We start from the raw sequence: 5,638 nt of genomic DNA, 5'->3' as shown, positions 1-5,638 counted from the left end.
CGGCCTCCCATCCTCACTCCAAGTCAAGGAACTGGGCAGACGTGAAGTTCCCACCTGTTGGTTATTTCAGCCTAGTACTTTGGGCCTGGTATTTAGTACTGGATGCTGCAAACTGGGGAGGAGCCGGAACCTCCCCGCTCCCTGCAGATGGCCCAGACCTGCCTGTTCAAATCACTGTGAAGCATTTTCAGAACACAAATGCGGGCCAGCAGGTGGCATGGTGTTGAGATTACTGGATCCCACATGGCTGACTGTGCGGTTCAAGTCCTAGAACCGGTGGCTTTGAAAACACGCTGGGGGCGTGTGCGTGTGTTCCCTAAATCCTGAGCGGAGATGGGAAGAGAATGGGTTGCAGCATGGCCGTCTTCCCTGGGGTTGCTTTCTAATTTTCCCCCTCTCTCTCTGTCTCTCTCCAGAGAGCACACACACCTTATAGCAGATTAAAACACACACACACACATAAGTAGTGGTGTAGTGATTAAAGCACTGGGTCCCACATAGCCAACCTTGTGGTTCAGGTTCAGCTCAGCAGCTTAAAAAAACATGCCAAGCACATGTGTATGTGTGCCCAAAATCCCCAAGAGGAGAATGGAGGAGAGAGGATTGCAGTGTGGCCATGCCCCGTGGGGGGGTGATGTCTCACTTTCCCTCTCTCTGTCTCTCTCCAGAGAGTACACATGTCTTATGGCAAAACAAACAAACAAACAAACTGAACAAAAACATCACTCTCTCCCTGGGTTCTGGCTGGTATGCTCGATCCAATGTGGGTGTCGAGAAAACCGGCATGGGCCCGGAGTTGGATACCACTTGGTCTCCCCTCTATTTCTCTTCTCTTTCTTGTCTGTTCTCTTCCTCACTTAAATCTCAGGCTGTCTGTAGCTCCTGTGGGCATGGCCTTTGCCCCAGTGACCTAAAGGGACAATCCCATTAGGGATGTTTTCAGGAGCTGGTGTGGTGGTTTCTTTCTGCTGGGTCTCACAGAGCTCTCCTCTGCCCAGAGCTACTCCTCCACCTATGGAACTTCCTGCCATGGCCCTGGGGTGAGACAGCCCGAAGCCACTGCCCTACCCTCTCCCAGCTCCGTCCTCTCGTCCACCTGGACACGGTGGGCTGGTGCCAGCCGCACTACAGAGGACCATCTGTGTGGCTAGTGAGTGAGTTAACATACACGCTCCCCTGGGAAATGGGGGTGCCTCTGTCCCCCTCCTTCTCAGCCCATATTGACATGCCCCTCCCCCCAGGAGACCCAGGACACTTGCTGCTGTGGGCCACCACCCAGGACTTTTTTCTTTGCTTGACAGCCCTGGCTCACTCTTCCCTGGTCCTCTGCAGGGCATCTTTCAAGCTCTGTTACTATGGCAATGACCACGCTGTTACCATCCCACTTGCCTGGATAATGGAGCGGGAAGGGGAAGCCAGCCGGGAGAGGGGGGACAGAATCCAATGGTGGCCATGGCTACTCTGGTCTCCTTGAAAAAGCAACAAGAACTTCTACCACTGGCTTTTTCCTTCCTTTTTTTTTTTTAATTGCTAGACGACATCTGCAAAGGAGAGGGAGAAGGAAAGAGAGAGAGAGAACTCCCTCCCCTCTATTGGGGCAGTCCTTTTTCCTCCATTTCTCTCCATCCTGTTGGGATTTGGGACACAAACATATGGTGTGTTTTTCAAGCCACTGGGCCCGGGACTCAAACCACAGTTGACCATGTGGGCTCCGGCTCTGGGCTATAGGGCCAGCACTACAACTGGTTCTTATCAGAAAGGTCAGCCTGCCTGGAGGTACCATCTACAAGGCCCAAGGAACTGGAGCTGACTTCTTACATGCTATGTGTCATGAAGTCTGTTGAGAGTCAGACCTGAACGAGTTCCAGACTCTCCATGACTTTGGGAAGTCCCTGTCACTCTCCCAGAGTGACAGCACTTAGTAGGTTACTTGCTGGCACTGAGCAAATGAATGATGTCACTTATTCGTGGGTACACTGGTGGTTTTGCCAATTATACCCATGGCATTGGGGGGAAGTGTCTTCTCACATTCTGCAAATGAGCCATGTATGTGATAACGTACAGAATGGCACAGGCCAGCCAGGTGGCATGGGGTTAAGGCAGCTGGATCTCACATGGCCGACTGAGCAGTTCGAGTCCCAGACTCAGCAGCTTGTGGGGGGAAGAATATTGTATACTGGGGTCATGCCAAGGTGGGTGGGGTGGCTTAGTTTAGCGTTTTATTTATTCCTTCCCTACCCTTTGGGGGATTATTCCAACTGGAGATTTTCTTCTGGATGGGAAAGCTGGGGGAAACAGGGGCTAATGGTGTTTTCCAAGTGCCAGGCTCTGTGAATTCCCCAACACTTGTGTAAAGGTGGACAAGTGTCCCCCTTGGAAAAGGACGCCTCCTCTCTCCTTTACCCGTCCTAGTGCTGCAGTTCAGCTGCCATAAACTGGATTAATCGAGTACCGGGTTTCAGGAGTATCCTGCTCTTAATATTTTATGATTCACTGACCCGAGTTCCACAAACTCCTTAGAACTAGTCCTCTCCATGTAAAAGACTGCGAGAATAATAAGTGTCAAGGGATCAGAAGGGCAAGCTTTGGACTGAGGTCGTTGAGAGGGTCCTCACCTTCAGGAGAGTGTTGGGGGAGAGAGATCCGGCCTGCAAGGACTTGGGATTGGAAGGAGGAACTGTAAAGCGAGTCCTGGAATCTTTTAGTCCTTCTGCTCTGGGATGAACAGTTGCCGTTGGAGTTTTTGATGTCCCCTCCAGAGCCAGCCCTTCTGCCAATAAACACCATGTTGACATGACGCATGTTCATGGACCCAATTCTCCTGTTGCTTATTGAAGCCAAGAGGGAGTGTCTTGGGTCCAGTAAGAAGATGTACTCTGTGGAGTGGGTGGTTATCCCAGGTTGATTTCTCTTCAGGCAGATCCTGTCAAGGTGCATGTGATTTAGGGAGACCAATAGGTGGCATACTGGTTAAGGTGCTGGACTCAGATGCGACCGATTGCAGTTCAAGTCCTGGACCTGATGGCTTGAAACTCACACTGGGTGCGTATATAAGCATGCCCAAAATCCCGAGAGGAAAATAACGAAGGGATTGCAGCGTAGCCATACCCCACGGGGGTGATTTCTCACTTTCTCTTTGTCTCTCGTGAGCGCATGTGCACCATAGCAAAAAACACTCTCAGAAAAACAACCACGGGCCAGCAGGTGGCGTGGTGGTTAAGGCGTTGGAATCCCCACATGACTGACTCTAGTTCAAATCCCAATTTGGCAGCTTACTTTCTCCCTCTCTCTTTCTCTGGCAAAACTCATGTGAAAATAATAATAATTATTTTTTTAAAAAAACACAGCCTAAAGGGAATCTGCACCCCAAGCCCCAGCAGAAGTTCTAAGCCTGACCTTCATTCATTTGCCCCTAAGCCAGTTACTTCCGCCTGTAGGATTCAGAGCACCAACCAGGCCAGGGTCAGGTGCTAAGCCCTGAAGGTGAGGCTCAAGGTGGGTGGGAGGATGGAGTCCGCTCCTCTAACTCAGATGGACTAAGGGTGGGGAAGCCATAGGTCTTCAAAGGGAAAGAAGAAGCCTATTATTTTAAAAATTTGGTCCAACCAACTGGTGTGGTGATTGAGTTTGCTCTGTCTCACATTGCCAACTGCGTGGTTCAAGTCCCAGACCCAGCAGCTTGAAAAACATGCCAGGTGTGTGTGCATGTGTGTCCAAAATCTCAAGAGGAGAATAGAGGAAAGGGGGTTGCAGTATGCGTCCCCCGGGGGTGCTTTCTCACTCCCCCCTTCTCTGTGTCTCTCCAATGAGTGCACATGTCCTATAACAAATCTGAAAAGAATGAAATAAAATAAAAATCAACCTGTCCTCAACCCACCATTCTTAAGAAAAACTAGAACCTGGTCTCTTGGTGTATCTTAGACCAGGTAAATGCAGGTGGAAGTACCCAGCCCAGGGTGACCTATTTGCCCATAGTTGGAGAATCAGCCTGAGGGTTCATGGCTTATCCACAGGGCACCACTCAAAGTATGGCTTTGTGAGATCAGCGGATGGTGTAGCAGTTAATGTCACTGGACTCCCACATGGCTGTCCACGGTTTGAGTCTCCAACCTGGTGGCTTGAAAATCACACTGGGTGTGTGTACATGCTTGCCCAAGGTGTGGAAGGAGAATGGGAGAGAAGGGAATGTGGCATGGCCATCCCCCACGGGGGTGATTTCTCACTGTCTCTCTCTTTCTCTCTCCAGAGAATGAGTACACATAAGGCAAAAACCTAAACAAAACAATAAAACAAAGTATGGTTTTGTATCCTGACCTGGAACTTGTGCAGTTCCCTAAACCTGTTGTCGCCCAAGGGCCCTGTTGAGGCCAGCTCTTCCCTTGGGACTGTCTCTGGAATTAGAGAAGAAGGTGGGCATGTGACCTTCTGCCAGGGAAGGTTGGTGTTTTCGGGATCAGGGCACGGACACTCCATTGCGAAGCTGGATAATCCCACGGCCTTTGAGCACCAACCTCTCCCAAAGGAAATAAAAACAGCAGGGTCTTTCACTGGAAGTGCACAACCAATTTTTTAATAAAGTCATTACAAATATGTACAAAGCGTCTCCAAGGTATGAAATTCCTCTTACAAAAGAGCGCAACAAACCAACGTCAGAACCCAGAACAGAAAGTCCCCAAGCTTATTGCCACTCCGGCTGGGCCGGAGGCCTCACGAGCTTCCAAAGACTCAGCCCTCCCTGCCACGCATGGGCTCCTTGGCGCTTATAGTGCAGCTTATAGTGCAAAAGACCTTCGGGGGAGAACTCCGGAGTTCGGGTGGGGGAAGGGGACAGGAAGGAGGGTGGGAAGCTTCCCACGTCCTAGGAAATAAGGCAGCCGGGCCCTTTTGTATTACAAATGCTCCTCCCTGGACCTTATAGAAACCTGGGACACAAATAGTAAATAAATGCTAAAACTCCAAACTAGGGGCCAGCAGATGGTGTAGCCGTTATGTCGCCGGACTCCCACATAGTCGACTCTGGTTCGCGGGACTCCCACATAGTCGACTATGGTTCGAGTCCCAGACTCGGTGGCTTCCGGATATGTGTGTGTGTGTGTGTGTGCCCAAGATCCCAGGAGAACAGTGAAGGAGAAGGGATTGTGGCATGACCATCCCCCTGGGGGGGTGATTTCTCACCATCTCTCTCCCCGTCCAACCCCCCCTGAGCACACACACCCTACGGCACAAACCTCTAAAAAAAAAAAAAAGAAAATCCAGCCTACCCAGTGTCCCCAGATGTGCCCCTCTTTCCAGTCGACCTAAGCCAGACTGCCGAGCTCCTAGCCTGTACTCATCCTTGAACTAGCCATGCCTGGGGATGCCCTCAGGAAGGGGTGTGATACAGCAGAGCAGCCAGTGCGTGGTTTGGGGAGCGGGTGGGGCCACACAGACTCGATCTCAGGCCACTTTGCTGTTTTTATGGCCTTAGGCTACACTGTTTGGTTTCTCCGAGCCTCGAGCCTTGGCTTCCTCCATTGTAATCATTGCGGTACCGTTTGCTAGGCTGGGCAGGAGGCATCAACAGAGCGGAAGACTAGGACGTGCTCCGGACGGCGCTCAGGAATGGCCAGCGGTGCACGAAAGGGAGATCTGATTATTT

This window comes from Tupaia chinensis, unplaced genomic scaffold (assembly GCF_000334495.1).
Source record: "Tupaia chinensis unplaced genomic scaffold, TupChi_1.0 Scaffold000320_1, whole genome shotgun sequence".
Lineage (NCBI taxonomy): Eukaryota > Metazoa > Chordata > Mammalia > Scandentia > Tupaiidae > Tupaia > Tupaia belangeri.
Note: the sequence above shows the minus strand (reverse complement) of the source record.